The sequence below is a fragment of the Stigmatopora argus genome, chromosome 16 (assembly GCF_051989625.1).
Source record: "Stigmatopora argus isolate UIUO_Sarg chromosome 16, RoL_Sarg_1.0, whole genome shotgun sequence".
Lineage (NCBI taxonomy): Eukaryota > Metazoa > Chordata > Actinopteri > Syngnathiformes > Syngnathidae > Stigmatopora > Stigmatopora argus.
In genome coordinates, this window is record NC_135402.1 from 12,944,869 (window position 1) to 12,967,581 (window position 22,713).

General features: G+C 41.2%; 1 long non-coding RNA gene across 1 annotated transcript; it reads left to right on the forward strand.

Annotated features, from left to right (window-relative positions):
• Positions 1–18,875: 18,875 nt before the first annotated feature.
• On the forward strand, positions 18,876–19,702 carry LOC144091391 (uncharacterized). Its single transcript, XR_013305672.1, has 2 exons — positions 18,876–19,097; positions 19,278–19,702. It is a non-coding gene; the product is annotated as an uncharacterized LOC144091391 (long non-coding RNA).
• Positions 19,703–22,713: the final 3,011 nt, after the last annotated feature.

Here is a 22,713-nt window from a genome sequence, read left to right on the forward strand (position 1 = left end):
ACAAATCTACATACTATTCTATTCCGTCAACTAGACAGAAGAGTGTGGAGAGAGAAGGAAGGTGAGAGAATGAAACAAAACAGTTCTTTTTGTGCTGATGTTAACAGCATTTAACCAACTTTGATTGATGTGCTATCAGAAGTTACTTTGTTTCACACTGCACAGATTCCTACTTAAAAGTCTCAGGAGGGCCAAATTATTTATTGATGTTTCTTATAATGTACATCTTGGTAAGACTGCTGATGGGTGAGAGGGTGCGGGAAGATCTAGTTCTTGGGGAGCTGTGTATAGCCTGAAGGAACCTATTATTCACGCACACTTGTTCTTCTACATTCTGCTGAAATGGAAATCAGTGGGTAGATGGTGAGGGGACACAAAGTGGAAACGCAGCAGTCACATTGCTTCGAAGTAGCTTAGCGAGCACGAGCAAACCTACACTGTTTGGGCGATATCCTTATAGGTGTCGCTACACAAATGTGTCCAATGGGGCTCGTTTAAGAAAAAACAGATGCAGTGTGGACTAGGTATGTTGTACGCAGATATTTGCTTGCTCACAACAGCTTTCAAATGTCATTCATCTTAATTTGCATTCTTTGAGTGGATCCTCACCAAGATTGAAAGATCAGTGTAACCGTGACTGGGCATTGAATCACCGTATCATAACCTTGGGTGGATGAAGTTCGAGGAAAAGTAGTGTCTTCATTTACTTTACGTTGTCTCAAGTGGATTAGGTGGATATGTTAGGGGAACTTTGTGTTTGGACCATGCTTCTTCCTCTGATGTTTATTGAGGGCCTTTTTCAGGGCCCAGCTATTGATTTTTAGCTGGATGAAATGGCACAGTCCTGGAAGACTCAGTGATGAATGAATAAGGAGAAATAGAGGCATAAATGGAGAAGTATGGCACTTTTTCCACATTCTCTTAAAATGTGAAATTTATCTAATCAGATTCCTCTCCTCCATTGCATTTTCTTACTTGATTCAAAACAACCTAAAGAATAAACGGTTTTACATGCTTACCATATTTTCACGACTATAAGGCGCACCCTCAATGAATGACACATTTTATTTTTTCCATATATAAGGCGCACCGCAGTAGAAGCTGGGGTTACGTTATGCATCCAGTAGATGGTGATGCGCTAAAGGGAATGTCAACAAAACAGTATTAATACCTAGATTACAAATCGCCTTTCTGACAACGCCATTCACTCCCAACATGAATAAAAAACATTTCTTTTTATTTTCTCCGAGGTTAAAGTATTAGTATTTCCGTGACACAGCAATAGCCTAATAACTCATGTTGAACAGGTGGGCGAATGCGGCATCCAACACGCACGTCTCCATCTCACCAAAGTCGTCATTAATCGAGTCAGTAATTTCTGCCTTCCTGAAAGCTCGGACCACAGTTGAGATTTCCATTGGGAATGACGGCGAACATAGAATTAATGTGCTAGATCGAGCTCAACCGAAATGAAACGCTGTTTTATATATCTCAGCATTCACTGCGCAGCAGAAATAGAGTCGGGGCCTGCTTGCCGTAGTTGCGAGAGCTGTTGCGGCTCAATATTGATCCATATATAATATATTTATATATATAGTTCGCAGTCTAGCTCTGAATACTCTGTTGAGGCCAACATCTTGCGGCAGGAGTTATTTTGTAAATCTACCCTGGTAAATGATGGCCGCTGTCAATTGGTTGACAGAAGAACTATATATCCAAGCAGTCACTCCGCACTACTTTTTCTACGGGGAAAATATAGCTGCTTGCTGTAGTTGCGAGAGCTGTTGCGGCTCATTATTGATCCATATAATATATATATATATGTACATATATATATACACACACACATATATATCTATATATATGTATATATATATATATATATACATATATATATATATATATATATATATATACATATATATATATATATATATATATATATATATATATATATATATATATATTTCGCAGTCTAGCTTTGAATGCTCTTTTGACGCCAATCTAGCGGCTGGTGTTCTTTTGTCAATCCAACCGGAATGACGGTGAGCACCAAATTATTGTGCTGGGTGTATTGACAAAAGAACTACATATCCCAGCATGAACCGCGCACAGGGGAAAATGAAGTCGCAGGCTGCTTACCGTAGTTGCGAGACCTGTAGAGGATGGTGAACCCTATCGACTGATTTATTTTATTTTATCGTAATGAAGCCTATGCCAGCTGACTTTGAGCAAGAGGCTGGGGACACCCTGAATTGGTGGCCAGGCGATCGCAGGGCACGAGGAGACGAACAACCATTCACTCTCACATTCATACCTAGGGGCAATTTGGAGTGTCCAATCAGCTTCCATGCATGTTTTTTTTGGAATGTGGTAGGAAACCATCGTACCCAGAGAAAACCCATGCAGGCCCGGGGAGAACATGCAAACTCCACACAGGTGGACCGACCTGGATTTGAACCCAGGACCCCGTGCTAACACTCAAGCCACCTGGCCGCCAAAATAGAAACCATACAGAATAAATTAATTTTTAGGAAACTCCTGGGCTTCCTCTCTGATATTTCTAATGTGGTTTGTTTGGCCTTCCATTTTTGTCAATGAGGTGCTCGTCCAACTTTCTGTGTTTCATTTCAACTGGGCACAATTTATAGTCTCTTCAGGCGCTCAATCACAAGCACCTATAGTCCACACTCAAGCTGAGTCTCTATCAAGGTTGTATAGTTGATTGTTGTCTTCTTAAGTGCCCAGTGAAAGTCACAAAGCACTCACACACACACACACACAAACGCCCGCCCTTTCCTGGGCCTTCTGTCAACTTAACGGCTACCGATCAATGGCGTGAGGTCATCCTATTGTGAAAAAGAAGCATGCCGCTGTCTTAGTGTGTACCTGCGTGTACTTTAACGTGTTACCGCCAACGTGTGCATGCCTTGTGTGATAGAGAGCTCGACTTAGCGAAGGCACGCAATTGAAAGTGGTGAAAAAAGTGTCAAAGTTTCATTTTTTTCTCATCTAGCACAGAGCGAGTGTTCTTTTTCTTGGCTTTAGCGCACACGGCTCTAAGTGGGTATTGATCAGGTGCCTTAATGCAAACCTGTCAAATTAATTTTGCAGGCATAGAATGCCACAGCTGCTGCTAGATTGCTTCGGCGTGAGCAGGAAGGGTCAGACAGATGGACAAAGCAATATAAGAGCGAGTAAAATGATGGTTTGATCTGGGAAGCTTATACATTTTAACCATCATCCCAGAAGGGATAAGGGGAGCCTTGTTTTTTAGCCCTACCCAGCAAGTGTAAATGTGTCAAATAATTTAGTTTGGGTGCATGTTTTGCTTGCTTTGGCCAGACCCACTTTTTTTTTCTTCATAAAAAAACATCAACATTTGCTGATTGAGATAATTGAGAGAAAAGAAAAATATTGAACATGTTTCATTTCTTTAAATTAACAGATTTTGAGTCAAAACAATGACCCACAATATAAGCGTGGTACTTCTACATCCCATTTAATTTTGTCTTCCAGTTTGTGTGAAAATAGTATCTGCAGGACTTGTGTAATACATTGCAAAAAAACAACATAGGCACAAATTATTCCTGACACATTGTGGATGTTGGCAACCAAAAGAAGTATACCTCAGCTGCTGTATTTAACCTCATTTCACCCTTTTGCTTGTGTTTTATTTCCCATGTTAGACATTTTGGGTTATTACTCCCCTTCTGTAGTTAGTTAAACATAATTAGGCAATTACACAGAGCCAGGCATGTGATTTAATCTCTTCATTATCCTCTTCTACCGCCAAGATGTGTATGCGCACATGCTGACACACACCTGTTCATGTTTTTGTGACACAAAATACAGTGCGTTTATGTCTAATCTTAGTGGAGTCACCGTTTGCAACGATTTACAATCTTTGCATGATAATTCAGTGATTCTGTACAAAATGTATTTGAAAAGGGACAGTGGTCACATAAGGTGTACAGTCATACCTCTACTTACGAATGCCTCTAGGTGAGAAATTTCCAGGTAACGAAAGCTTTTTATTTGCAAATGAGTGCCTCAAGATAAGAAAAATATCCAAGTTACGAAAACCCCCAAAAAGTACATGCATTCTTTAGCCGATATTTTATTTTGAAAATATTGTCGCGGATGCCTTGATTCTCACTTTAGAAGCTCACTCCACCATACTGGGATCTCATTGGCTGTCTCAAAACAACCATCCATTTTCTTTAACCCATTGTCTGCTTAAACTTATTTATGGTTGGGGAAGTTTTGGCCGAGTGCCTCGACATGAACCGCAACCTTTGGTGAGCGAAATTGAGTCGCGGGGGCAGGCCGTGTGGTCAGTAATACGGACGTTGACGAGTTAGTTGGTCGATGTGCACCAAAACTGATCTTGAGTAAATGCAACGCTCGGCAATAGACAAGGATTTCAACAAGAAGACAGCCGAGGAAGAAGCAGCCACCATTGCAACAGCACAAATCAGATACAAACGGGGGAGAAATGGACTTTCAGACTTCGTGGAAAAACATCCCGAACGAACTCTCAACGGAGCTGAGTAAATGCCCACTTTGACGATGTTTGTCTAGTGCATTTTAGAAACATTATTAAAAGTCGTCAAAGGCAATCGTCTTTGCATAGTTTTGTTTGTTCGTCAACCAGCACTGCAGAAGCAGGTAAGACCCAGTTGTGACTTATAAAATGGGTGCAAAAATTACATTTCAAAGAAATCATAATACGTTAATCTTTGTTGTTAATTAATGTTCTTGTTTGAATTCTTAATGTTCTGTTTATTAAATGCCTGGGGGGTGCTGGAGCCTATCCCAGCTGACTCCGGGCCAGAGGCGGGGGACACCCTGTATCGGTGGCCAGCCAATCGCAGGGCACAAGAAGACGGACAACCATGCACACTCACACCCATACCTAGGGGCAATTTAGAGTGTCCAATCAGCTTACCATGCATGTTTTTGGAATGTGGGAGGAAACCGGAGTACCTGGAGGAAAGCCAAGCAGGCAACGTGCAAACTCCACACAGGTGGACGTGACCTGGATTTGAAACCAGGACCCCAGAGCTGTGCGGCCGACGCGCTAACCACTCGCGTCACTGGGCCGCCCTCGTACCCAAAAATATCAGTATATATTCTATCAGAAAATTGTATTTTAAATCCTTGGTACATTGAAAGTAGAGCATGTAGGCTCTGATCCTATATCGAACATTCTGATTGTGTTGTTTTATACTATTCTATATTGCTGAACTACTAGTTGGATTATAGGCTAATATTTGGTTCCTCCTTTACTATGCCATTAATTGGTAAACTGTAGACTGGGGGATTTTCAGTCTGGGAAAAAATTAAAAACAACCATAAGTAACTTTTACGATGTGGGATTCGAGGGATGTAGCAGTGTTAGAGCCGGCGCACGCATCTGCATGTGATCTACTGCAGTCTTTGATTTTTTTTCCTTTCTCTTTATCTGAGAGCTCTAAGTTTTACATAGAAGGCTGTCATCTCTTTGCATCCATGCCCTCCCCTTTAGACCCACTCCCTCAGCCTTTTAGGCGAGCTTTATGACCCATGCAGAAAACAAAAATGATGACACATACACCCATGTTTCAATATTACCTTTACTTCACTACACTAATCACTCACATAACCCTGGTATTTTCAATGAATTATTGACTACTAAATAATTTCAAAACTTGCTTCTTATTGATATCAATCCACGTTAGCAATTCTTTTGGTCAAAATCTCGCAGAGGTGAAAAATTCAAACAGGAAAGGTTTATTTTCAAGTTGAGGAACATTTGGGAGTACAAGACTCAAAACCCAATATTAACAACCAAACCAATCCAAACCAACTCTTTTGGGAAACTGATTACTGTGAAAGATATAAAGCATGTAGTTAAAGTATCTTGTTGATTCTGAATAATTGTTGCTGCGAAATATCTCACATAGGAAGATGACATTTTAACTATGCTTTCAATTTTTGCTAATACTTTGTGCAGACATGATTGCTGAGAGCAGGACGGCAAAATGGCTTGCTTTCTCTCAAGACTCTGATCATCCATCTGGCTCACAGTATGGGTATTAGTGCTCTGCAAAATATATACCAGCTCTTTTGGATTAGCCATGTGTCAAGTCGGTCATTAAAATTGTAGAAGCAGCTGCGAAACAAGAATTTGATCCAACTGTTATTTCCTGCAATATCACGAGAAAATGTTTCATATCATCTGTCTTTTTCCTCCAAAATAACATTACTTTTAGGACTTCATGATTCCCATGTACACGTAGAGCTGCATGTATCCCCATAGGGCTGATTAAAAAAAAAAAAAAAAAAACATTCCACTTAAGTGCAACTGACAAAATTTTGATTTACCTACATTCCCACATTATCCAGGTGTCCATTTAAATCCCAACCTTGACATTTCCAGAAAGGGCAAATATACCTACATGCATCTTCTAATTTCCGGACGACATTTTGCAAATTTGTACATGACCAAAACTATAACGTTATAATGAAGGGAGCATGAAATAATTTTAGACTGGTCAAATTTAACCTATTTTCAAAGGGCTTGGTTTTTCTAAAATATTTGAGATATACTCCATTGACTGCATACTCAAAAATATTTTTTTTTCTCCCATTATTTAGTCTGAATAATAGCCATGTTGTTGATCTTGTTTGCTTTAACACCAAGCCATTTCATAATCCAACAAGAATTTAGCAAATAAACAGTTTTTTAGTGGAGTGCCTCACCTTGGGAACACCCACTAGAGTATATCTGAATCATTCAATAGATTATTATTCGAGTTTCCAAACTTAATTTAATGTAACATAGTTTATCTTGATAATATTAGATTTCATTTGACGTTGAAAAAAACAGGCTAATATGTCTTTACTGCCAAACCTATATATAGTCACCCTCACTGATATTTAAATATTTCTCCATGCAGAGTGAACTGGATATCTTGGCCCAGCCATTTCCTTCGAATTTTCTGGGAGTTGCTCAAATACCGTTTTTAAAACATTTACATATTGAAAGAATCATAAAAGGGATGAGGGTGACGCAAATGTATATTGTGATGTCAGTGTGTGTGATTGTGTGTGCCACTTCTGATTTTCATCAGTGGCCACATCCTATTCACAGCAATTTGACAGAGACATCATCCAGTCTACCTGGGAAAAGCATTTAATTTTGGGAAGGCTCCCCTTGTAGATCTCTATTCAAATGAACAAGGGGGACACCAGCACATATGCACACAAATGACTGCACACACGCTCAACAGTCGCATACTCTCATTTACAATACATTACCTTAAAGCAACCCCCACCCCACAAGGTTTGGGGGTAAAGAGATGAATTCCATTTAGAAGCTCTTTTACAGCAGGATGAACATCCTGAAGCTTCCCTGACACCAAAATAAAAAATGTGACAGAGTAAAATGCAGCTGAAGATGTTTTATTATAAGAAACATTCTGTATTTTTTTGACTATAATTGGCAAACTGAGTATAAGTCGCACCAGCTAAAGAATACTCACCCTGTCACCCTGTTTCACCCTATCCGGTTTCGGCCAGACCGGTTTCAGCCTGCCCGGTTTCAGCCAGCCCGGTTTCAGCCTGCCCGGTTTCGGCCAGCCTGGGTGCACGGTTCCCACCTGCCTAATTTCACCCTGTCCAGTTTCTCCCTGTCCGGTTTCGCCCAGCCCGGTTTCAGCCTGCCCGGTTTCAGCCAGCCCGGTTTCAGCCTGCCCGGTTTCGGCCAGCCCGGTTTCGGCCAGCCTGGGTGCACGGTTCCCGCCTGCCTAATTTCACCCTGTCCGGTTTCTCCCTGTCCGGTTTCGGCCAGCCCGGTTTCAGCCTGCCCAGTTCCTGGGTGCCTGGTTCCCGCCTACCGAGCTCTTGCCCGCCCAGCTCTTGCCTGCCCAGCTCTTGTCCGCCCAGCCGGACCGACCACTTCCTGCCCTCGTCACCGGCCGGCACGGACGCCCGCCGGACCGACCACTTCCTCGCCTCGTCTCAGGCCGGTGCGGACGCCCGCCGGACCAGCCACTCCCTCGTCTCTTCACGGGCTGGCGCGGACGCCCCCCGGACGATGATACCAAAATGATGTCCAAAATAACCTTACAAACACCGTACGAGTCGTACGGTGTTTGTAAGGTTTTTGGGGGGTTTGTAAGGGGAATCAATAATAATTTATAAGGGCAGTTATCGGCAGAGGTTGACAGGTATGATATATACATATATATATACCGTATTTTCACGCCTATAAGGCGCGCATAAAAGTCACAAAAATTCTCCAAAATAGACAGGGCGCCGTATAATCCAGTGCGCTTAATATATGGACCAATACTAAAATTGTTATCACGATAAAATAAAATAAACCAGTCGATAGGACAACTACGGAAACCAGCCCCCGACTCTACTATTTTCCCGTAGATAAAGTACTGCGCAGTGACTGCTGGGATATAGAGTTCTTAATACACCCAGTTCTTCAATACAGTTAGTATGACGGCGACCACACTAATTTGGTGCTGGCCGTCATTTCGGCTGTATTTACAAAATAAATCCTGCCGCTAAATGTTGGCGTCAACAGAGCATTCAAAGCTAGACTGTGAACTATGTATATATATATATATATATACAACTAACTACGCCAAGCAGCCCGACTCTACTATTTTCCCGTAGATAAAGTACTGCGCAGTGACTGCTGGGATATAGAGTTCTTAATACACCCAGTTCTTCAATACAGTTAGTATGACGGCGACCACACTAATTTGGTGCTGGCCGTCATTTCGGCTGTATTTACAAAAGAAATCCTGCCGCTAAATGTTGGCGTCAACAGAGCATTCAAAGCTAGACTGTGAAATATGTATATATATTATATATAATAACTCGGAGCTTGCCGTCATTCCCGGAGGCTTAAGAACTACAACCGCGGGACCCAGCGTTTTGGAAGACTCATTTGGGCAATTGTTTAATTCGGACACAGAAAATTAGGACTTTGATGGATTTGTGGGTGATGATGACGTGAGTATGTTGTAAAATGTCTAAATAAAGTACAACCGAACTCAGTTTTGCTTCCGTTGCCTTTTTAAAAACGTGTTATTAGCGTGTGGGTGTAGCGTGCAGGAACTATATTTCCCAGCAGTCAGTGCGCACCGGAACCCGAAAATAGGCTTCCGGTAGCCAGCGCTATTGCGTTTCGATGTTCATCCATATATAATATATAACATATATGCGTCTAAAAAAACGGTGCGTGCTTTGTGTGTCTAAAATACAGAAATGGCACTCGTTACTGACACTGCGCCGTAAAATATGATGCGCCGAATAGTCGTGAAAATACGGTATATATATATATATATATATATATATATATATATATATATATATATATATATATATATATATATATATATATATATATATATGCGTTTGTGCAATATACAATGCTACGTGATTGCATTTAAAATGCATCTCATGTGTACGTTTTGAAAAGAGCTGTCCGTTTTTACAGCAAGCCAAGCCAGATGATGTTAGCTCTTGGCAGCATTGTCACACAGACAATGAGGCCACTAGTGATGCAAGCATCAGGTGTATGTTCCCGATGGCCAATACTGACATCAAAAGATGTATTTCAGTCCACCTTAATTGAAGTGAGAGGTGTCTGCGATGCGACTGAATCTCATCTGTGTGTGTGTATGGTTGAGGGGCGTGTGTGTGTGTGTGTGTGTGTGTGTGTGTGTGTGTGTGTGCACGTGGGTATGAGACTGTGCATAAGATGATTGGTTGTCTCGGTTGACGGTTTATTATTTTGAGTGTGTGTTTCTCTGTTAATTGAATCGTATGTTCTTAAAGGTCTAAGAGGTGTGCAATTCAGCGTGTTCTTGGAGTACACCTGCGGCAGGGACGAATTGCATCTGCAGGTAATGCTGTATGTTTGATGTTCAAGTTTCAGCACCTTCTGTGTTTTGGTAACCCAGCAGTACATGATTTGCCATGTGCGCACAGCGTAAGAAGCTTGCTATTTCTTCCAAGGTTGGATTGAATAAAAATGACAGAAATTGTTCATATGAAGATGTAACAGTGTTTATTCATTCATTTGCCAAACTGCTTATGCTCATTAGGGTTGTGGGGGGTGCTGGAGACTATCCAAACCAATTTAGGGCGCCAGGCAGAGGAAAACTCCACACAGTGAGGACCGACCTGTGATTGAACCCACGACCGCAGTACTGTGAGGCCAATGTACTAACCACTTCCTCACTGAGTTGCCCAAGTGTATATTATACATTCAAATCAAGCCATGATTAGATTTATTTGTTCTTATAATTTTATTTTCCCAACAAAAGGAATCTAAACCTTTTTAATGAAAAAGACAAGATTAATGCTTTTATCAAGGTTGGGCCTCAGTGTAGGGCTCCCTGCTTTCGTCCCCTACTTCTACCCACAGTTCAAAGAAATGCTTTTTGGGTTAACAAAAAAAGACGTATATTTCAAAATATTTAAGGACCACTTAAGTTATGTTGTCCCTTTTGTGGATAGATTACGTTGAAAAGTGTAAACATCAGTCTCAAACACCTACCGAATTTATTTTGCTTTTTCTTCATTTAGTCCATTGCCATTATTATAATTGATCTTCTGACTCTTTGTCGTTAATTATTTGATGTAAAAAATATATTTTACTTCACTTTAGATGATTCCCTGAGATGCCAATGTGCTTCACAATCCAATATCCAAATTTGATGAAAAAACTCGGATGAGACAGGTATTCCAATGATTGTCTTTGATCATTACTATTCCCATTCTCAAATCCATCTACTTCTCAATTAGGAAATGAAAATACTCATCATCTGAAGCAGTTCGAGATTATTCATTTGGCCCTGATGTACATTGCAAGGTATTCACAACCATACATTCCAGTTTTTCATTTGGACTTTTACTATAATTATAAAAACTCAATTCAATTTATGACTTTTAAACCATTTTTTCAATCCTCAGTTTTGTGATTTTTCTTCTTTTGGAGAAAAGCACGGATGAAACGTTTTCAAATAAGGCTAAATCATTGAGCGCATTAATGTTAAAAGCTTTATGGCTGTCAGAGTGCATTGTTTTTGTACAGCTTTAGGAAAAATCCAAATTGATCCCTAAGTCCCAGGTTTTCCCCATTTTTGATAAATTATGAGTCCCATTTTTAAAGATGGCATTCTGTTGTTTCTCTCACGAATACATCGTAATAAAGTATGGCTCTTGTTTTTAAAGACATTTGTTGATGAACGTGTGCATGCCTCCGTCTGCTCCGTATCCTCCAGAACACAAAGTCTATTATTTAAACCAGTCAACTGCACTGACAAGCAGAAGGAAACTTTTGTTTTGAAATTTCAATAAATCAAGAAACAAAATGTGTTTTCGTATGCGTGCATGTAAACATCGTCGATCCTTCTGTTCTACATGTCACGTTGCCATGTTTAGATGAGTTTTGAATTTAATGAAGCATTTTACAAAACCAAGTTTTACATCCGTTTCATCTGTTCTTTGCTGCTTTCTGTCGCGACCGGGGGCTGATGTGTCTTCATGGCATCTTGAAGTGAAAATCTATTACTTCCAGTGGGGCAACATGGAGGAATGTGACAGGCTGCTGTAGCACAACACTGCATTTATTACTTAATTTCGTAATTATTTAATATGGTTGAATTTTAATCTCTAAATCACCAATTTTGATGGACAGAATACTAATTGCAGCCAAAAACATGGCAAACTTTTCAGACTGAAGCACATGGCCCACAGTATGGACATTTGGGAGTAGAAGAGCAGTGGGACCTAACACCCTGAAGAAAACGGAAATCACTGTAACATTCATATTTCATATTGACATTGAAATGTATCCAAATTAAGCATTACGGAACTACTGAGCAACTGTTAAACAGGCTTTAAACAGGACATATACAGTGCCATGAAAAGTATTTACCCCCTCCTGATTTCTTTGTTTTGTGCATATTTATCACACACAGGTTTCAGATCATCAAACCAATTTTAGTATGACACAGAGACAACCCAAGGAAATAGAAAATGCAGTTTCTAAATGATGATTTTATTCACAAAGGCAGAAAAATTTACAATCTTGTCTGGCCTTCTGTGAAAAAGTAATTGCCCCCTGATCCTAATAACTGGTTGTGAAACTTTGGCAGCAATAACTGAAATCAAGCGTTTACGATCATTTGTGATGAGTCTTTCACAACACTTTGGAGAAATATTGGCCCACTCTTCTGTGCAGAATTGTTTCAATTCTGCAATATTAGAGGGTTACCTAGCATAAATGGCCCGTTTCAGATCACACCACAGCATTTCAATAGGATTTAAATCTGGACTTTTACTTGGCTACTCAAAAACCTTTGTTTTCTTTTTTGAGCCATTAAGAGGTGGACCTACTGGTGTGCTTTGGCTCGTTGTCATGCTGCAGAGCGCTGGAGTTTGAGCACACGAACTGAGGGATGAACGTTCTCCTTCAAAATTTGCTGATAGACAGCAGAATTCATTCTTCCATCAATTACAGAAAGTCATCCTGGTTCTGAGGCAGCACAGCAGCCCCAGACCATCCCACTGTCACCACTATGCTTCACTGTTGGTATAGTGTTCTTTTAATGGAATGATATGTCATTTTTTTTGCCAAATATAACAGGCCGCATACCTTCCAATAAGTTCAACTTTTGATTCATCAGTCCACACAATGTTCTTCCAAAAGTGTGGAGGATCACCAAGATATTTTTTGGCAAACGTAAGATGAGCCTTTATATTCTTTTTGGACAGCAATGGTTTTCGCCTTGGAATTCTGCCATGGATGCCAGCTTTGGCCAGTGTTTTCTTATTGTAGAATCATGAACATTGACCTTAACTGAGGCCAGCAAGTCCTGCAGTTCTTTAGATGTTTTTCTAGTTTCTTTTGTGACCTCTTGGATGAGTCGCTGAGTGTGAGTGTGAATGGTTGTCCGTCTCCTTGTGCCCTGCGGTTCATAAAATGAATGAATGAATGAATGTATTACAGTAAATATTACCGTATTACAATGTTCCCTCTAATTTTTTGTTTGTCTGGGCAGAAAGACAACCTCCCTGAGCACACTGAGTACCGGTGTGAGCAACATCATCATTGCTCGCTATGCGCACACATCAGCATCATACCTGCCATAAGCAGGTGCATGTCTACTACACATAAATGATTTAGTAATAATAAAATGTAATGATTAATATCTATGAATGGGCGGCCCGGGGGATGAGTGGTTCGCGCATCGGCCTCAGAGCTCTGGGGTCCTGGGTTCAAATCTAGGTCGGTCCACCTGTGTTGAATTTGCATATTCTCCCTGGGCCTGCGTGGGTTTTCTCTGAGTACTCCGTTTTCCTCCCACATCCCAAAATGATGCATTGTAGGCTGATTAGACACTCTAAAATTGCCCCTAGGTATGGGTCTGAGTGTGCATGGCTGTCCGTCTCCTTGTGCCCTGCGATCGGCTGGCCACCGATACAGGGTGTCCCCCGCCCCTGGCCCAAAGTCAGCAGGGATAGGCTCCAGCACCCCCCGCGAGTGATAAAGTGGATAAAGTGGTTCATAAAATGAATGAAAAAATATCTATGAATAAAACATCATCATAAATGCCATTAGAATATGCACTAATCCGACTTAAATTTTACCTTATTTTACACATCTGTGCTTCTCACTTCTCATTCTCGTTCAAATGACTTTTCTGCTGAACGCGTCACTTGAGATAGTCAAGTTCCCATTTATATGCAATATTTTTCCATGATTTTGCTTTGATGTATTTAATAAGGGATAGCACATATTAATGAACATATTTATATTCATGTTAATGAACATATATATGTAAGATTCTAGCCGAGGGCTAATTTCCATTTACTATAGTCCATTGTGTAGGTTGAAGACAAACGATCACACATACTAGACACACACGCACGCACGCACACAACCCAATAAATAAATAAATAAAAATAACGTTGGATTTTATTTTGTGCGCTCCATATGATTTGCTGTGCGCGCAGAAGATGAGAGTAGTGCGCAATTGCGCACGCGCGCAGCTTAGAGGGAACATTGCCGTATTATCTATTTATCTTTTCTCTATTTTGAAATAAATGACCGTATCGGCATTCGCTTGCGTCATGATGTCACGGGGCACGCATGGGCACCATTTTGTCGTTACATCATCGTGTCGCGTAATCGTGCCCAGAGCGAGCAGTGACAGGAATGTTTCGCGTTTTATGCAAGCTACATTTTTTTCATGACTTTCATTGATAGACGTCAAAATAAATTTTGGGCGCCATTTTGTCGTGACGTCATCGTGTCACGGCGCCGTCAAATTGCAGTTTTTATGTTGTCCCATCAGGAGTCCTTAAATGATGAATTTACTCGCATGATTGTTTTTTGCTGACACAGCCCACCCATTTTTAAATATATTTGATCACTTTTAATATTACCGCACTAGGGCAAAACTGTCTATACCATGAAAATAAAACACTGGCTAGACTGGTCAGTAAAGTGGTCATTGAACCTTTCCTTTTGTTATGCAAAAACCCTTTCTTTGTGTGCATTTTGTTAAAAGGAGGACCAATCAATAGCTCTCTTTCTCTCTCTCTCTCCCCTTCCAAACTTCTCTCTCTCTCTCTCCCCCTCCAACCTTCTCTCTCTCTCGCTCTCTCTCCCCCTCCAACCTTCTCTCTCTCTCTCTCTCTCTCTCTCTCTCTCTCTCTCTCTCTCTCTCTCTCTCTCTCTCCCCCTCCAACCTTCTCTCTCTCTCTCTCTCTCTCTCTCTCTCCCCCTCCAACCTTCTCGCTCTCTCTCCTTCCAGCTTTCTTCCTCACTGCCAACACCTACTCGATTCATTTTTTCCCACTTATTTGTCTTGCTCCCTCCATATTTCCCTGCAGCCTCTCTGTTTCTCCATTGCGCTTCTCTGGTGAAATAAATCAGACGTAAGAGGCCAAACAAGATTTTCAATCCATTGCTTTTGATTAAGTGACTTAACACAGAGGTCCGTGGGCCCACAATATCACTAATGGTCCGAAGAAAGAGAGAAAGAGTTTGGGTAATACAAAGCAGGCAGGGCAGAAGACGGAGTGAAGTAGAGGTGGACTCCCATTATCCTTGGCTAAAGGAGAAAGTGATTACGAACTTAAAAAGGGGCTTTGTGCTCAGAGCTTTCGCCCTAGTAAGTTTAGTTGGAGAGTTTAGATTAAGATGGATTTAAATCCACGCACATGCCTTTTAGTTGGAAGAGGCATGAGTGAGTCGGAAGTGAAGGCCTAATCTAAGAGAGAGAAGTGCCATTGTGCCATTGTGTTTGTACAACATATTAGTTCAGAGGTTTTCTCCTTTTCATAACTAACATTACTCAATGCTGAATTTTTTTTCGACAGTTGCAGATCAGTCGCACCTGGATTCTCTATGTTTACAGACATTTTTACATGTAATGGCTCAATATAGCACACTCGAGTCACCCTGGCGAGGAACAATAAAAATTAATAAACAAACGGGCACTTCTAATTCCCTTTCTGGCTTTTAGCAGAGGATAACAAATGGCACTCTTATTGAAATGCAAACCATATGCCTCTACTTATCAGATTTACTGCAGGGTATCAAAACAATTTGGGATATGATCCCTGTTGATCACATGATATACTTAAAACATCCCCCCAAGAACATGAAAGCACATTTTTAGAATTATTTGGTTTTCTTCGATTGCTTTTGAATGGTTATGTCAAAACAACACTTTGAATCTTCAATGCCATAAACACTTTGTAAACCTGCATATCGTTGTTAGGCTCAGTGAATTGACTAATATGGGTTTTCACTTCCAGCTTAATTAAACAATTCAAACATGTAATATGAAAGTTTCAGATGCCCTTTTGTTGTGGGGCTTAGCATTAAGATCCTGTGAGCAAAGCAAGGCAAGGAAATTGATAGAGATTGAAATATACCAGTGGGACATGCGATGACATATGAAGACCATTACAGGCGTTTGGCTTCCTGAAGTTGCGTTTCTTAATGAGGCAACATAATGAACGTGATTTTACTTGCCTACATATCTCTGCTATTGATCTTTGCGCCAGTCACAAAGTCAGCTGCAAAAGCGTCAAGTATTCTCTGAGGTGAGCAGTTGTGATTTTGCCAACCTGCGTACATGCAGTCTAGTTGGTCTGTCTTGCTCTCTGCACATTAGCGGTAATTATAGTCTGTAATAACGCTAACGAGGAGAGAGTGACTGACTGGATTCAGAGCAGCAATTATACATGTTAATCAGCCACCATGTTGTTGGAAGTAATTAGACAATGTTGTGAAGAGATTTAGATCGCTGATATTTATTGCTGCACTGTGGAAGGCTTGTGATGCCTGAGTGTAACAATCAGTGAAGGTTATAGATTGGCTAAGCGTTATAGAATTTTTTTTAAATAGTACGAAGTTGTCTGGTGCGCATACTTGAGCTTGATTTATTTAATAAAGGGACAGTACATATTAATGAAGATATTCATGTTAATGAACATATATACATTAGTAAATATGTGAGATTATAGCAAAGGCTAATTTCCATCTTTAGTCTGTTGTGCAGTTAGTTGAAGGTAAACGGTGACACGCACGCACGTGCACACACACGCACACACAAACATACTTTGTGTTGCCAGCTTACATATTCCAAGAGACAAGTTGCCCAAAGCCCTTTAATTGTTTTTCATGTTATTGCTAAAATAACAATATTTTAGCAACACTTTACAGCAGGGGTCACCAAACTACGGCCCGCGGGCCGGATACGGCCCGCCGGCACATTTGGACCGGCCCTCTGAACAATACCAGAGACGCTATGGTTTTATTTTTTTTTTATTTTTTTTTATTTTATTTTTATATTTTTTTTAATTGTTTTTTTTATTTTTTTTTTTATTTTTTTTTTTTGGGGATGCAGCCCGCCGGCACATTTGGACCGGCCCTCTGAACAATACCAGAGACGCTATCGGATTTATTTTCCTATTTGGCCTTGAAGACTGGGACGTTTTAATCTTGTGTTTGGTTCATTGCACCCCTGCTGATGAATCGGGCCTTCGCATTGCTCCTTTGGTGACACGCGCGGGGAGAGTGTTTGCCTTTGATGCATGCGGGCATTCCACCGTTGCATGTGTGAGCAGAGTGTTAGCGAGACATCTGGACGATCGCAGGTGAGGGCGGAGCCCTGGTACCATGGCTATTGCGATGCTATTCAAGCATATAAAAACTGTGCAACCTGAACCTGTTTGAGAACGGAATAATGGCGAAAAGGTTAGTTAAGAGAAAAATTGATTCAGAATGCAGGGTATTTAACCTGCAGTGGACAAACGATTATTTTTTTGTTCAATGCAAAGAAAAGGCTGTTTGTCTCATCTGTCAAGAGACGGTCGCAGTAATCAAAGAATACAATCTTCGCCGGCACTACGAATCCCGTCACAAGGACAAGTACGATAGCGTGCAAGGCCAAATACGAGGAGACAAACTCTCAAAGCTAAAAGTTGGACTATTATCTCAGCAGACTACATTTCTACGCCAAGCTCAGCTGAACCAGGCATCCGTTCGGGCCAGCTTTCGGGTTGCTAAACTGATAGCAAGCAACGGTAAGCCTTTCACTGACGGAGAGTTTTTTAAGAAATGTATGGATGTTGTCGTGGAGGAAGTGTGTCCCGAGAAGAAAGATGCATTTAATGCCGTAAGTCTGTCGGCGAGTACAATCACCAGACGCGTTGAAGAAATCGGGAATAATGTCTATGCCCAGCTGCAGCAGAAGACGAAAGAATTTGACTTTTTTTCAGTGAAAGCACGGACGTGCAAGACACAGCGCAACTGCTCATTTTTATTCGTGGAGTTAGCGCAAACTTTGAGATATGCGAGGATCTGGCAGCCCTCCAAAGTCTCAAAGGGACCACAACGGGAGAGGATATTTTTGACAAAGTGTGCCAAACCATGGAGAAGTTGGAGCTGGACTGGTCAAAGCTGGCTAGCATCACGACTGACGGGGCTCCTAGCATGGTGGGCGAAACTCGCGGTTTAATAGGACGCATGAACCGTGAGTTGGAAAAAAGGGGTCTCACCGCCCCGCTACGAGTCCACTGCCTAATTCACCAGCAAGCACTGTGCTGCAAAGTGTTGACGTGGGATTCTGTAATGAAGGTCGTGGTGTCGTGCATAAACTTCATCAGGGCAAAGGGACTTAAACACAGGCAGTTCCAAGAATTCCTGTCTGAACTGGAGTCTACGCACGGAGATGTGCTGTACTACACAGAGGTCCGATGGCTGAGCCGGGGCAGAGTTTTGAGGCGTTTTTACGAGCTTCCACCCGAAATTAACGCGTTTCTTCATTTAAAAGACAAAACGGTCCCAGAGCTGATCAACCCAGAATGGAAATGGCACCTCGCATTTTTAACAGACGTGACAGAAATACTTACCCACCTTAACTTGCAGCTACAAGGCGAAGGGAAACTCATTTGCGACATGTATTCACACATAAAAGCATTTGAGGTGAAATTAGCGCTGCTTTTGGAACAAGTGAAAAAGCGCAACTTTGTCCATCTTCCTGCTACCCAAAACCTGTCGACAGAGAACCCAGCGGTCCCGTTGCCAGCTGAAAAGTGCGTGGAAGCACTGGAAATGCTGAAGGCGGAGTTCGGTGTGCGATTCACTGAACTACATGTTCATGCAAAAGAAATCCGTCTTTTTCAGAACCCCTTTGTTGCCGACATTGATGAAGCCCAGCCTTCATATCAGTTTGAGTTGGCTGAGTTACAGAACTGTGATGTTCTGAAAGACGCATTCAAGCTCAACAGTCTCATTGACTTCTATGCCTCCCTCCCAAACGACACATATCCAAAGATCAAAAAACATGCAATGAAAATGTCCTCAGTTTTTGGCAGCACGTATATCTGCGAGAAAACCTTTTCTCGCATGAAACTGCTGAAAACTCCGATGAGATCAAGATTGACAGATGAACATTTGCATCAGTGCTTGAGACTGGCTGTAACTAGAATGGAACCTGATATTCAACTTCTCACCAGCCAGATGCAGGCCCACAGTTCACACTGATGAACAGACATAGGTAAGCTCACTTTTCTGATTTGAATGAGTCATTCTGAGCATAAACAAATATAATCATAATAAAATCTACTGGGATAAAATCCATCTTTACAACCATACTGGTAGTGAAATGTATTGTGCTGTGTAGGTGCGGTTTCACTTAGTTCAGTTTCTCAACCTGCTTCCTTTGTGGTTTTCACAGGGAAGTTGATGAGAGAGCTGCAAACAGCGGTGTCTACAAGCCTATTGGAACAAAAGGATTATAAGGAAGAAACACAAGAACTTTAGGAGACTGCTCATATGTGTCAGAGAGATTCTGCTCTGACAACTGAGCTGAACTTTTATCTGTTAAGATTGTGCATGGCACAACAGAAAGTTAATGTTCCATGGCTTTTTTTCTATGAAGAACCCAGAGAGAGTTATTTAGTTCTTATTTATTTCATAAATAGTGTTATTTATTTCCTGTTTTTTTATGTGAAGAACTCAGAGGGGGTTATTTAGTTATTATTTATTTCATTAATAGTGTTATTATTTGTTTTCTGACTTTTTTCTGTAAAGAACCTGGAAAGGGTTATTTGGTTATGTGTGGCTTTCTGGAAAACAATAAAAAAAAATTAAGCTCCCCTACGATCGTCACACTTTTTCTGTTACAAACTGACACCGGCCCCCCATCAGAGAAGGGAAAAGTTATGTGGCCCTCACAGGAAAAAGTTTGGGGACCCCTGCTTTACAGTAATCCCTCGAATGTCGGGACTTCAACTTTCGCGGATTAACTACATCGCAGATTTTTTTCTGGAATTTTTTTTCCTAAAATGTGAAAATCCACACTGAAACTCTCTAAGACAATGGCGGAAGACAAAGAACTGAGCACTGAAGAAATAAATGGTGGAAGACAAAGGACTCAGCACTGAAGAAATAAATGGTGGTAGACAAAGGACTCAGCACAGAAGAAATAAATGGCGGGCGATGGCCATCAGTTTTATCCGAAAATAGAGCTTTCTGAGCGGCCGGTAGCCGCTGTGAGGGTGGATTTTTATTAGAAATGCGAGCCCCGTGCAACCTTACACCGTGGCGGATATTTGAAAATAAAACTTGCTCAGCGAATTGGACGGCAGAGAGCATCAGCGAAGGGAGATTTTTTTTTATTTAGAAATTCGAGCCGCGGGCGTCATTACGGTGGACGCTATGGTGGAAGTTTAATTTCCCAGCCAGTTAGCCGATAATTTAACGGCCCATGGCCACGGCGTCGGCGGCCCCTACCCACGTCGGCGGCCCCTACCCACGTCAGTGGCCCGTGCCCGCGGCGTCAGCCGGTGTTCCGGTGTCGAGCGAGGTCTGCCCCGGAACAGGCAGCGACAAGTTTTTGGGAAGAGGATGTCGGACAATTTTATTCAAAAATGAACTGAAAATCATTTTGCATGTGTGGAGATGCTCGCTTCATGGAAAAGCTAGCCTTAATCAACATGTTTGACTGTCCTCGTGTTTTAAAAAACAAGAACAAAGCCAAAGTTTTGACAATTTTTTTTATGGTGACAATGGTGTTTTTTAAAGTCGTTTTGCGAGTACAGTAATCCCGCGAATGTCGCGGACAATGGACCCACGGCCACAAGAAGACAAAGGACTTGGACTAAAACTCCAATTTTACCTGTTTTTTTATTATATCAAGCGGAGAGGAACTATTTTCACTGTGAGTAGAGTATTTAAAGTAGTTACATTTTTAAATATACAGTAATACCTTGACATACGAGTAATTTGAGATATGAGTAAAATTCTGTGCAAATATTCACCTTGAGATACGAGACAAATGTTGAGATACGAGCTTATGATTTCTCGCCGCATCTCCCTCGTGTAAAGATCTCAACGAGCACTGGGCGGAGCATTGCATTTTTTTCCATGAGTGATGTACGCGTGACGGGGCTGGCTTGCCAATACAAGAGGAGATTTTCAACAATATTCACCATCCTGAAGCAGAAGGGCGCTATTAAGGATATCAAGCCTTCCAAAGACTAACCATAATTTCCAAGCTGCGCAGTGACATTCATAACGAGATGGAGAGCCTTTTAATTTGGGTAAAAGATAAACAGTTTGTGGGAGATAGCGTGACGGAGTCGATAATATGTGAAAAAGCCAGCGGAATTTACATGAATTTAATAGCAAAGCAAGCATCTGAAAAAGGGGAGCCTTCAACACCACCATAACCTTTCATTTACGTTAAATTTATGTTTACGTATGTTATGTTACGAGTACGTTGCCGTCCAACAAGTGTCTTTTTCTTTCTCTCTAGTATCTCTCTCTCTCTTTCTCTCTCTCTCTCTCTCTCTCTCTCTCTCTCTCTCTCTCTCTCTCTCTCTCTCTCTTCTCTCTCTCTCTCTCTCTCTCTCTCTCTCTCTCTCTCTCTCTCGATTGTGAATTAGAAGCAATAAAAATGTTTTTACATTCTAATATTCAGTTTTTTGGTGTGTTTTTCCGGGGGTGGAAACAAATTAATTTGTATTTAGTTCATTTCCATGGGAAACGTTGAATTGAGATACGAATAAATCGGCATACGAGATCGGAGACCGGAACATTAAGCTCGTATCTCAAGGTATTACTGTACTATACATTTATATTTAGATAATAATACATTACAGTCTTTTGACATCCTTTTAGCTGTAATATTTAAGAAATATACACAAGATAAATGATCTTGTATTTATGTATAGGCACAAAAACATGTACTGTGTAGTTATAACAGAGGTGATCCTACTTTGCGTTTTTTTGTTTATAGCGGCCATGTCTTGTCTACATTAACCGAGATGTTCGAGGGATTACAGTACAGTGGCGTATCAATTAAGCAATCAGGATCCATTTGTGCAGCACTGTCAAATCAAAATTGGTCAAAACATGAACTATTTGAATCATTTTGATATGCGGCCCGGTAGTTAGTGCATTTACCTCACAGTTCTAGGGTTGTGGGTTGGTTCCTAGGGCAGTCCTCACTGTGTGGTATTTACATGTTCTCCCCAGATTTGTATGGGTTTTCTCCGGGTATTCCCGTATCCTCCCATATCCCTAAAAAAGGAATTTAGGCTTGTTGAACACTCTAAATTGCCCCTAGGTATGAGTGTGAGCATAAATGGTTGTCCGTCTCCTTGTGCCCTGCGATTGGCCACCGATTCACGGTGTACCCAACCTGGTGCTTGTATTTATGTTACGATCGCACCGCGTCGTCGTGGCGCAATCGAGAATGGATTCGGACACAGGCACGGGGAAGTAGGATTTGACGAGGTATTAGCTTCAAAGCAACATCTTTAATAACTCAGAAGGTATCTTACAAAACAACGGAGACTTGTGAAACGAAAGTGATACCAAACCAGAAACAGGAGAATGAGCAGTGGCGGGCGGTGCATTTTCTGGTAGCGCCTTCAATGTATCAATCCAACCCTCTAAAACTATTTTATGGCTATAAAACCTCTACTGCAGCTACAGCTGCGACACATAAAAATAATCAATAAATTAATGCACAAAAATGGGGTAAAATCCACTTCCTAGCAGCATTTCATGATTAAATACAAATACTGGAGCTTTTCAGACATTAAAACCAGGCCAGGGGGTGATTTTCCCGGGAAAAGACAGCGATGAACGTCAATGGCGTACCG